The 13,273-nt window shown below is 39.3% G+C and overlaps 1 long non-coding RNA gene across 1 annotated transcript; it reads left to right on the top strand.

The window, feature by feature from the left end:
• The first annotated feature begins 9,073 nt into the window (after window positions 1-9,073).
• Window positions 9,074-13,000, top strand: LOC119354517. The gene is made up of 3 exons (XR_005171013.1): window positions 9,074-11,445; window positions 11,567-11,688; window positions 12,793-13,000. It is a non-coding gene; the product is annotated as an uncharacterized LOC119354517 (long non-coding RNA).
• The last annotated feature ends 273 nt before the right edge of the window (window positions 13,001-13,273 follow it).

Genomic DNA, 13,273 nt, shown 5'->3' with positions numbered 1-13,273 from the left:
AGATTGGTTTTTCTTGCAACGGGAGAAGTGCTTAGCTTTGGGTTCAATCTTGCAGTGCTCGATCCTAGTGACAGAAGGGGAACCGACACGTATTGTATTGTTTCCATTGAGGATAAAAAGATGGGGTTTTCATCATATTGCTTGAGTTAATCCCGCTACATCATGTCATCTTACTTAATGCGTTACTCTGTTCTTATGAACTTAATACTCTAGATGCAGGCATGAGTCGGACGATGTGTGGAGTAATAGTAGTAGAAGCAGAATTTTTTCGGTCTACTTGACACGGACGTGATGCCTATTTTCATGATCATTGCTTTAGATATCATCATAACTTTGCGCTTTTCTATCAATTGCTCAGCAGTAATTTGTTCACCCACCATAATATTTTCCATCATATAAGTTTCCGATCTACAATTTTAGTTTCTTGTTTACTTTCTTTGCAATCTTTTACTTTCTGATCTATAAACCAAAAATATTACTTTACCGTTTATCCATCTATATCAGATCTCACTTTGCAAATAACCGTGAAGGGATTGATGACCCCTTTGTCGTGTTGGGTGCAAGTTGGTGTTTGTTTCTGCAGGTATTCGGTGGCTTGTTGTGTTATCTTGTACTGGATTGATACCTTGGTTCTCAAAAGCTGAGGGAAGTACTTACTCTACTTTGCTGCATCACCCTTTCCTCTTCAAGGGAAAAACCAACGCAAGCTCAAGAGGTAGTAGGAAGAATTTCTGGCGCCGTTGCCGGGGAGATCTACGCCAAGACGAGACATACGAAGTACCCATTATAAACTCTTATCCCTCGCATTACATTATTTTCCATTCGCCTCTTGTTTTCTCTCCCCCACTTCTAAAATGATTTTTGAAAATATTCGCCTTTTCTTTGCCCCTCTTCCATTCGTCTTCTTCGTTTGCTCATTTGCCAATTGCCACCATGTCTGAAACTAGGGAGGTTATCATTGATAATCTTGAGGAAAAACTAGAATCTTGTTCCTCTAATCATGTCGAAAATCCGCCTAATTACAAAACAAAAATCTTTCGTGTGGGGGATGGTAATATTATCAGGAAGAGTGTTATCCAAGAATTATTTGATTGTATGGGATCCATGCCTATTAATAAAAGATCTATTCTTCTTGAGACAAATTGTTATGCGGATGCTATTGTTATGCTTGTTGAGAAATTGGAAAGAAAATTTGTGCATCTTGATCCTGCCTTGCAAAAAGTATTTTATGTACTTCCTAACATTAATCATCCAATAGCTAAAAATATTGCCACTATTATCCTTATGCGTGAATTTGATTTTATAATACAAGAAGTTAGGGATACTTTCACTTTCTATAAAAAGCATGTTGAATACCCTCCAATTATAGATATCCTTCATGATAAAGAAACTATGCGTAGTTTGGAATCTAGGGATTATCAATCTTACAGTGAAAATCTGAGGAGAAGAGTGCCCCATTCAGACATCTCTCAATCTTTGTATCTTGAAACTTTTGAGGAGTTTGATTGGACAACTAGAGGAATTTATGTAGGATTTAATAGATATTGGTGGAATAAAATGATGAAAGAACCTTTTTAAAACGAGCTTCGTATCTTATATGATGATATATATGGTGATGATCCCGACTATGGGTTTATGAATGTCAAAATTACCAATCAAAGTCCCTTCCATGATATAAGTTCATCCTCTAGGAGGTAAAATAAAGGAAAGGATAACATTGCTTAGACGGGTTTTGGAGGATTTGATGAGAAAAGAATTGCATACTGAAGATGAGAATACTTAGATCTATTCATGTTTTATGCCTAGCTAAGGGCGTTAAACAATAGCGCCAGTTGGGAAGCCACCCAACTTTATTTTCGTTCTTGATTTTTAGGTCCTGTTTTCAATAAATAATCCATCTAGCCTCTGGTTAGATGTGGTTTTATGTTTTAATTAGTGTTTGTGCAAAGTAAGACCTTTCGGATAGCTTACAGTGATAGTTGATTTGATCCTGCTGAAAAAGAGAAACTTTTGCGCCCAGGAGATTAGTTTTCATTTTTATCATAAGTGTGATAAAATACTGATTCGTCTTGCATAGGATTAATAAACAAATTGTCTATGACTTCCTAATTTCTCAGGATTTTTGGAGTTACAGAAGTACTCGCAATCTCCAGATTGCTACAAACTGTTCTGTTTTTCGCGTGTTGTTTGCTTGTTTTGATGCATCTATGGCTAGTATCGGGGGGTAGGAACCATGGAAAAGTTGGAATACAGTAGATATTACACCAATACAAATTAAGAATGAGTTCACAACAGTACCAAAAGTGGTGATTTATTTTCTTATACTAACGGAGCTTACGAGATTTTCTGTTGAAGTTTTGTGTTGTGAAGTTTTCAAGATTTGGGTAAGGATTTGATAAACTGTGGAATAAGGAGTGGTAAGAGCCTAAGCTTGGGGATGCCCAAGGCACCCCAAGGTAATAATCAAGGATTCCAAAGAGCCTAAGCTTGGGATGCCCCGGGAAGGCATCCCCTCTTTCGTCTTCGTTTATCGGTAACTTCACTTGAGGTTATATTTTTATTCACCACATGATATGTGTTTTGCTTGGAGCGTCTTGTATGATTTGAGTCTTTGCTTTCTCATTTGCCACAATCATACTTGATGTACACACCTTTTGAGAGAGACACGCATGAATCATGATTTATTAGAATACTCTATGTGCTTCACTTATATCTTTTGAGCTAGGCAAAATTGCTCTAGTGTTTCACTTATATCTTTTTAGAGCACGGTGGTGGTTTTATCTTATAGAAATCGTTGAAATCTCATGATTCACTTATATTATTTTGAGAGTCTTGAAAAACAGCATGGTAACTTTTTATATGATTTATTGGACTAACCTATTGATCCAGTGCCCAGTGCCACTTCCTGTTTTCTGCATGTTTTTTGTATCACAGAGTATCCGTATCAAACGAAGTCCAAATGCAATAAAATTTCACAGAGAATTATTTTGGAATATATGTGTTTTTGGGGAGTTGGAATCACCACAAACGGAGGCCCACACATCCCACAAGACACCAAGGCGCGCCAGAGGCCCCTGGCGCGTGGTTGTTGGTTGTGCCCTCCTCGAACGTCGGTTGGAGGTCTACTTCGGGCACAAGGAATCTTATATCTAGAAAAAATTGTGTTAAAATCTCAGCGCAATCGGATTTATGTATCTCCCGAAATATAAGAAATGGTTTTCGGCCAGATTAGGGAACACGAAACAAAAGAGAACAGGGAGGGAGATCCAATCTCGGAGGAGGGGCTCCCGCCCCTCCGCCGCCATGGAGGCCATGGACCAGAGAGGGAACTCTCTTCCCATCTAGGGGGCAGGCCAAGGAATAAGAAGAAGGATGGGGGGTCTCTCCCCCTCGCTTCCGGTGGCGCCGAAGTGCCGCCGGGGCAACGATCGGGACGACGATCTACATCAACAATCTTGCTACCGTCAACACCAACTTTCTCCCCCTCTATGCAGCGGTGTAACACCTCTTCTTCTCGCTGTAATATCTACTTAAACATGGTGCTCAACTCCATATATTATTTCCCAATGATCTATGGTTATCCTATGATGTTTGAGTAGATCTGTTTTGTCCTGTGGGTTAATCGTGATCTTGGTTGGTATGATTTTATATTTTATTTATGGTACTGTCATATGGTATCCTCCGTTCTCACACAAACGTGAGGGGCCCCCGTTGTAGGGTGTTGCCATATGTTCATGGTTTGCTTATTGTTTGTGTTGCGGGGGTGACATTAGCCTAAATGCGGATAAGTGGGTTACAGTGTATGGGAGTAAAGAGGACTTGATACTTAATGCTATGGTTGGTTTTCCCGACCTTAATGATCTTTAGTAGTTGTGGATGCTTGCTAGAGTTCCAATCATAAGTGCATATGATCCAAGTAGAGAAAGTATGTTAGCTCATGCCTCTCCCTCATATAGAATTGCAAGAATGATTACCGGTACTTATTTTCGATTGCCTAGGGACAAATAACTTTCTTGTTAACACAAACCCTTTTTCTAAACACCTAACTTTTATTATCTTACAAAGTACTTCTAATTTTATTCTTGCAAAGTAGTTCTAGCATCACACCTACAAAATAGTTTCATACCTGTTTCCGATAAAGCAAACATCAAGTGTGCGTAGAGTTGTATTGGTGGTCGATAGAAGTTGAGGGAATATTTGTTCTGCCTTTAGCTCCTTGTTGGGTTCGACACTCTTATTTATCAAAAAAGGCTACAAACCACCCCCTATACTTGTGGGTTATCAAGACCTTTTTCTGGCGCCGTTGCCGGGGAGCAATAGCGTGGGGTGAATATTCTCGTGTGTGCTTGTTTGGTTTATCACTAACTAGTTTTTATTGCCTGTTCTAAGTTGTTCTCAATCTTTAGATATGGATATGGAACACGAAACACTAAAAAAAATTAGTGATACCTGCTACTCATGGAGATGGGGAACCTCCTAAAACCCTCGATGCTCGTTATGTGAAAGATATTATGCACTACTTTGATAATCCTGAGAAAACCCCATTCAACATTATAATGGGAGTAACGTTGGATCAACGTGAATACTTTAGGGATTATAGGTTGACACAAAAAGGGAAAATTTTATGGGATCAAATTTATATGTTGCATTGGTATGCTCGGCATTTATGCTTGAGATATGATTTTACTTGTTGCTCTAGGATGAATGCTCCACACCTTCCCTTTTCATGCAAATTTAATGATAATGAAACCTTAGCTTCTTATGCCAATGGTAGATATAATTAGTATGATGTGGAACGAATATAAGAATTTGTCGCTTTTAAGGGTGCTTATGAAATTGAATCTTTGTTTGGAAAGTATGAAGATTTTGATGATGATGTTTATAGACCTGAAAATTTTGCTATCCTTAAATATTGCTATGATAATTATAAATACAATTCCGATATTGATGCATTTATTGAGAAAGTCTCCGCTGTCCAAGAAGAGACTAATATTTTGCAGGAGTCTATGGAAGAACGAATTGATGAAACTGTGAGCTCATTGGATGAAAAATATGATGAGGAGAGCGAAGAACAAGATGAGGAAGAGCAGATTGATCACCTGTGCCCACCTTCTAATGAGAGTAACTCTTCAACTCATACATTGTTTAATTTCCCTTTGTTCTTACGGAAGGATGAATGCTATGATAATTGCTATGATCCCATTGATTCATTTGAAATATCCCTTTTTGATGAAATTGATGCTTGTTATGCTTGCGGCCAAGATGCCAATATGAATTATGCTTATGGAGATGAACTTGCTATAGTTCCTTATGTTAAGAAAGAAATTATTGCTATTGCACCCACACATTATAGTCCTATTATCTTTTTGAATTCTCCCAACTACACTATATCGAAGAAGTTTGCACTTATTAAGGATTACATTGATGGGTTGCCTTTTACCATTGCACATGATAATTTTGATGAATGTAATATGCATGTGCTTGCTGATCCTACTTGCAATTATTATGAGAGAGGAACTATATCGCCGCCTCTCTATGTTTCCAACACGATAGAATTGCAAGAAATTGCTTATATTATGCATTGGCCTTTACTTGATGTGCATGAATTGTTCTTGTATGACATGCCGATGCATAGGAAGAGAGTTAGACTTCACATTGCATGATATATGTTGCTTTGTGCTCATTACTAAATTCCAAATCATTGTTAATTAAAATTGGCTTTGATATACCTTGGGAACCAGGTGGATTCATTACTTGCGAACTTTATGCCTAGCTTAATGGATTTTAAAGAAAGTGCTGCCGGGGAGACAACCCGGAAGTTTTAGAGAGTCATTTCTTTCTGTTGAGTGCTTTTATAAAGTTTAAAAACAAAAAAATATAGAGGGGAACTTAAAAATCTTTTCACAAAAGAGAAGCGATTGGAAGTTACGCATTGGAGAAGTGAGGGTCGACCTTGAACATTTGTGTTCATGCTCATGGAAACAATGTAGAATTTTTCATGAAGATTCTCAAAAAAATAATTATCCCCTTGTACAATTACATTGTCTTATAAAAATAATGTGCCAAGGATGATTAAATTGCTTGTTGGTTTGTGTGGTGCAAAACAAAAACTTTGGCTGTAGTGGTCGATTTTACATTTTTTACTGGAACGTCAAATGGGTCTGAAACCTTTTGTACTGTCTTTCTATACAAATTTTTTATTTTTTTCCTAATTTTTCAGAATTTTTTGAGGTACAGAAGTATGGTGGATGTTCAAATCTTTACAGACTATCCTGTTTTCACAGATTGCTATTATAGCTTCATTATTTGCGTATGTTTGAATTCTTGTTGAAGCCTCCTTGACTTGAGGCCATAGAATTGTTATAGAATACAATGGGTAATGTTTGTTTATAGTTATACAATAATGTTACATCAGTACTTTATGGGATTTCATTGCCATATTCACTAACCCCATCACTAAAAGTTCGGTTAAGTTTTGTATGGATGAACACTACCAGATATATGTCAACTTGTGACCTTTTGTCAGTGACCCTGTAAGAATTGGTCATAAATTTATGACCATTTGAGAGAAATTGGTCAAAAGCTGTTCGGGGGCTCCAAACCCTAAACTATAACGACTATTTTGGTCAGAAAGGTCGTAATTTCCTTACACGAAATGGTCATGAAGCAGACATCACTGGTCCACTGCCTTATTTCTAGCTGATCACGACCAATATAGATGGTCATAACCTTGTAAATTGTGGTGGATTGCTATGACTAGGCGCCACATCATCCGTTTTGCCTATGTGTCATGTCCATGGGTCAATTTTTGCCCTAGGTTGTGAAGCAACCTATATTTCTGTCATTCCCAAAATTCCCAAAAAATTGGGCATTCTTTACTATCCAAATCATTACCTCATGACAATATTCAACTCCATTTGCCTGGCAAACCTTCCTCGGCAAATTTCCAAAGGTTTTGTTCAGCTCAAACTGTTGTGAAGGAAGTACTAGCTAGGCATATCATAATGAGCTGAATTTTTGCCACATCTTCTATATTCCCAAATCATAGCTCTCCACAAAATCTGAGCCCCATCTAACAATACATGTGAGCTCAGCATCCAATCTTTGTTTCTGGTGATATTTTCAGTTTGTGAAGTAACTATATTTTATGTTAATTTATAATTGCTGAAAATTTACCATGACATGACCGTGCCCATATAACCTCCCTCCCCCAAATTTTAGCTCATTTATTCTAGCCAATTTCCCTCAGTATTTTCCCAGTTTTCTGTTCAGTGGAGAGCACTGTGAAGGAAGTGCCATTTATTTATCCAAATGGTATGAAAATTTGAAAGTGCCTTCATATGCCCAAATGATCCTCCTCCTCCAAATTTCAGATCAATCCATTCATTCATTTGAGTCTAGCTTCAACATTCATATTTCTGTCCAGTGTGGTATGTTGCAAAGCAAGTGACACCTAGGCTCCTCCATTTGAGCTGCAAATTTTCCAAGATAGTGTCCTTAGTAGATGATCATCCTCGGCCAAAACTCAGGCCCATTGCAAATTTTCCAAGATAGTGTCCTTAGTAGATGACCACTAATCAAACACTTGGGTGCTAATTCATGTTTGAGCTCAGTTCAGTCTCCTCGTGAGATTCTTCTATTGCCTTCTTCTTCCTGACACATATCAAGGGAGTTCCCAACTCACTAGACATGCCTAGGTCGTCCGGAACACGTGGCAACACCACGGTCATGCGGTGACCATGCGACGGGCATGCGAGTTTATGCGCTCTAGAGTTGCGGCCCTCGGCCACCATCCAAACCTCAACGTATCGCCACCAAACCATGTATTTATGATTAAATAGATACATATGTACCTATAAATGATTTTGGAAAAAATAAAAAGCAAACTATGAGGCAACTGCAGTTCAAATTTGACCCGCTTCCTACTAAATCGGCGGAAATTTGTCTTTTTCACCAGAGGTGTATAAATACTTTTGACGATCGACCATTTTGTCAATTGTACATTAAATATGTCCTAATATATTATAAAAAATGATCTGGTCCCATTTTGCAACAAATATATGGTAGGTCCTTCACAAAAAAACTCATTTTGAGCACTCGAAAAATAGAAAATGAATTTTTCGTCCAAAGAAAATGAAAACTTCCTTAGGCAACATTGTTTGCCATCCCAAGATGCACCCTTGTGCACAATATGAGATCATTTGAACAAACTATGCCATGAATGTGGCCATAAGATTGATCAGTTGGCTTGAAAGCCATGCATCTTCACACATGATAGCTCGTTTCCGAGAACACTTTTTTAAAATAATTACCGTATTACAATTTTATTATTTTTCCTGGTAACTTGGTCACATATAATGACACAATGCGAAGGTTTTCCAATTTTTTGATTTTTTTGAATTTTTTATGCCCGTTTCAAAATGCAGTCAAAACGGCGGGAATGACTGTTCCTAGCTAGTGGTTGAATCTTGGAATTTTTTTGATGTTTCTCTGATTAAATAGATACTTAAGTACTTAGAAATGATTTTTGAGGCAACTGCAGTTCAAATTTGACCCGCTTCCTACTGAATCGGCAAAAATTTATCTTTTTCACGAGAGGTGGATAAAATCTTTTGACACCCAACCATTTCGTCAATTGTGCATTATATATGTCCTAGTATTTTATAAAATTGATTTGGTACAATTTTGCAACAAATATATGGTAGCTCAGTCACAAAAAAAGTCATTTTGGACACTCGAAAAATGATTAAAAAGAGCTAGAAGGATTAGAAATGCATACAAATTGGTCCATATCCATAAAAAGGGGTCTAACTTTAGTGAAAATTTGTGTGGTGCCCTTTTGTAAATTTTTCTGATAGCTACTTCACAAAATCCCTCTATTTTTAATACTTGAAAACTATTTTAAGTCACTGAGTTTCCAAACCAATCAGAACTCTTCCCAAGGATCGATGACATGGCGCCCATCCATCCATCCATCCATCCATCTCTCCATTCCACATCCATCTATTCATCTATCTATAGAAAAAATTAAAAGAGAGATACCCCACCCGCAGCCCAAACCCTAGATCAGATCCCATCGACCCCTCCCACCATCGCACCCCTCCTCCCTCGTCCCCATCTCCTCGCCGCCTCCGCCACGTCCTCCCCGTCCCCGGCCCCCTCCCGATCCAGTCCTCTGTCTCATTCCCCTCGTCCAAAACCACCAACGCGACGGCGCACCCACCCATCCACCAACGCGAGCTCCTCTCTCCCTCGTCTCTCCCTCTCCCCCGCACCACTCCTCCCTGCCACCACCACCACCACCTATGGCGCCCGATCCCGCCTGAAGCCGGTGTCCTCCGGCGGCGCCGAGCACACCACGGTGACCCCATCCCTCTGATCCTTCCTCCCATCCATGGCAGCGAATGAGCCATCCAAATCGACCCCTATTCCTCGAGAGCAGCGGCAGCACCACCCACACATGGCCTCCCTGATGGCGAGATCCGGCCTCCGCTCCCTGGCGGCGCGCGCCAGGCCCCCCGCCCTGGCCCCGGTCGGGCGCCGCATGTCCTCCTCCGCCCATGACGATGCCTGTCCATACACCTCCTGAACCCTCCCTCCCTCTCTTCTATCCCCTAATTCGATCGGTCGTTTGACGTGGATTTGGGGATAAACAACAGTATTTTGTAGATGAACAGGCCAAATGGCTTTACTTTTTCATTAAAGCTAGTCCCATATAGTATATTGATTGACGGTTGGAATCTAGAATGGTTGTTATGATTTAGGTCTGGCACTGGCAGAGCCTCAGTTGAGTATATTAGTTATAGCAGTATGGCATGTTTGTTATTTTAGATAGGGAATCGGCGAAGGATTCTAGGGTACTTTATCCTTTTGAAGTTGGGTTTTCCCATTAAGCAAAGTGCACCTTCTCCAGTTTATCATTTCAAAAATCAACTTGTACAGTAATGATTTGTGCACTACCACCATACGTGGTCTTATTCTAATCCTTTTCTGAGAAACATGACTATGATGTCAAGTAGCGTGTTTAAGTTTTTGGAGCAAAAGAGTGGAGTGTCCATATGATAAAATAACACGCTAGCTCATCTTTTTTCTGCTACCCTAAGTAACCCTGATAACGAAGTTATGTGGGAGATTTCTGTGTTATATCATCTTTAGGCAGACGATGCAGATTTTGTTTCTTTAGTGAAGTCAGTCTAGCTCAGAATGCATTTGCCAGGACAAGACGGGTAGCGTCTGCCCGTCTAGTAGATCAGTACTTAAGTACACGCCCTCCCTCTCCTCTGTTCTGACAGTATGGTATCATTCTGTTAGGGGTGAACATAATACAAGTCTAAGCAGATTGTACTAACTACTGAGTACTGCTGCTCATTAGGACACATGTTTGCTTAGTTTAAAAACATGCGTTTTTGCTACAGTTTATGATTTTGTTTTGTTTAGCATGCTTCATATATGATGTATATATATTGGATCTTTCGGTTTTAATATAAACAAACAACCCCATTAATACATGGATATAGCGATGTTTGAAGTACAAGTTTGTGGCTTATGGTACTTCTGCATTCGTGCTTATCCGTTGTAATGAAAACTATTTCTTTGCATATTGTTGTCTTAAGGTGTCTTCGTTGTTGAGTTGGTGTACAAATACGATAGGTTGTTTGGGTTCAGACAAAATACTTCTATTGCTCCTCTATTGCTGCACCTCCTCCTGCTTGCCTCTTCTCTGAATCCACTAAACCTGCTGCTGCACTTCTTCTCCGAACCTCTTTCTTGCTGCTCGCTGCTACTCCTCTCCCCATCCCCACGCTTACATCTTATTCTCCTAACCTCGCTGCTGATCTTCTCTGAAGTCTGAACCCCCTACTATTGCTGCTGCTGCTCTCTCTCTCTCTTTCTTTCTCTGTAATTCAATAGAACTAGTACTGTATAATGATATGATATGTTTAGTTTTAGACTTGTGCTGTGTGGTTTTAAATTGCTGATCCATGAACTGAATCGTGGCATATGACTCTCTGTTCTTAGGTGTGGTAATTAGTTACACATGTCACTTGTGTTCTGCACTTGTTGAATAAAGGACATCAATTTGTAGTACTTGTGTTAGATTTGTTACTGTGGTACAAATGTTTTCAATTTGTAGTACTTGTGTTAGCCGAGCATCATCGCTGATCATCTAGTCCCCGAGGAGAAACGACATCCGCTGTTTGTGGGAGATTCACTTCACTATATTTACAGTCGATCACCTAGTTGCATTTATTTACCGCAACATGCGATCGTGATGACACATTCGTTCATGTTGTATTGCTATTGATTTTGTCTCTCCCCTGACGGTTTTTGGGCATTGTTATGCAGGAGCCATGGGTTTGACTTAGGCAAAGGGGATCACCCTCACCGTCTCCTTGTTTTGGCCTCCTCGCGTTTCTGCTCGGCGTCGTCGCAGAAAACAAAAAGGTTTGTGTTGTTTATCTATTATACTACATGAATCATGCATGCTGATACACTATTGTGCAAGTTCTATGGTATGTGAGTTTCTTTTATTGCTGCAAGAATTGATACAGTATGTCATGTGCAGGGAGCTCTGCATCCGAGTCTCGGTCATCTTGTACAGCAAGGAGTTGGGCCAAGGGAGCAAGCAGTGTTGCTGGTCCTTGAGGCCGGATTGACTAAGATGGTGCACCACGACGTGCGACACGAGTAAGAGGCATTTGTATGAACAAGTACAGTTTTTTTATTCACAACATCTAGCTTGTAGATTCAGCAATTGCCTTTGCAAGGCCGTCACGGAACTTATCCATTGACCTATCACCCATGCTTGTTTTTGAGCTACTGCCACTTTGAGCTGTTGTAGGCCTGTAGCTATTTATTGCGACTGAGCTGCTATATTGCATTATTGGACCAATCGATTGGCACCTCTTAGATTTACTATCATATGGAGTGGATAAATTTAGAGCGAGCTTACTAGTAATATGAGCACTTGTTAGTTTAATCAGGTAGGGGATTAGAGTGAAATGATCATGTAGAAGTAGGTACCATAAATATATGAATGGCTACAATCCTTGAGAGAACCTGGCTCTACTTTTGCAAATGTTCAGTTTACTCATGATATGGTTTCTGTAGCTATGTGGCGCCACATTAAACATCAGTTTGATGTAAATAGTGGTCTCAGTTGCTCAGTTTTAGTGCTTCAAGTTGATGCATTCGCACATGCGAACTATTGAGGATATGGTCGCCTTTTTGGCGTAGTAAGCGATTGGATTAGGCAAGTTCAGTTATGCAATGTCTTAGATATTATTTTTGGTTCTTTGATGATTTCAGCAGCTCTGAAAAATGTTGGGCTGTATATTTTGTGATTGTGTGCAATTCAATCATTATCTGCACGTTCTTGCTAGCAAATGTTGTTAGTAGAGGTTAGAAACGCATAAATTCTAATGTTGTGAATTTAAATTCTGGGATTACATGTTATTTGCAATCAGTTATGACTATCGGCATTTAAATTCCATTTATTTGACGTATTTGAATTCAGGCCCTTCGATATGAATGGTCATATCAAAATATAGACAGCCATATTGTTTCAAAACGCCGGCACTTGGTGTCTTTAGCTTAGAAAAAATAGAACCAAAGACTCTTATGCTCATTGCAATGTGCTACATCAGGAGCACCTTTGTTCCATAATGTGTTTTGTTAACATCCACTTTTGGCTAGGAGTTGTGCTAGCGAATTACTTCTTGTTGTGCCTTGTTTTCATCAGTTCTTGTACTGTAGCTCTTACTTATAAATGTGGCAATTCCTCTTTTACAGGAGCTTCAGGCATAAAAGGAAGTTGGAAGTGCGAAACCATGAAGATTGCTCAAGAAAGTGTAGCATATTATATATTGGAATAGTAGACATATCTAGATTGTAAAGATTGTAATAGACTAATTTAGTGTTGTTTTTGACGAATTTCATGTGCTCTCTGGTCAGTTTGAAATATTGATTATATATTGATTATGTATGTGATTTCAGTACCTGTGAAACGAAAACCTGGGATCCGCTTATCAAAATGGGTGACAAGTTTTGATTTTGTTGTTGTGTGGGACCAGCTATGAGATCAACATGACAAGTGGGACCAATCTGACTAGTGGGACCAGCTTCAAAATAAAATGTCTAAAAATGTATAATAAGTAGACTGTAAAAAGGTTGTGGCCCAGAAATTAAAAAGGACGAATAGTTGGGCCAGGCTCATGTAGCTGACCAAAATTAATAGGAAAAAAATCAAAAAGGCTGAATTGTTGGGCTAGCT

The sequence above is a fragment of the Triticum dicoccoides genome, chromosome 2A (assembly GCF_002162155.2).
Source record: "Triticum dicoccoides isolate Atlit2015 ecotype Zavitan chromosome 2A, WEW_v2.0, whole genome shotgun sequence".
NCBI lineage: Eukaryota > Viridiplantae > Streptophyta > Magnoliopsida > Poales > Poaceae > Triticum > Triticum dicoccoides.
This window is presented reverse-complemented; position numbering and strand designations above follow the sequence as displayed.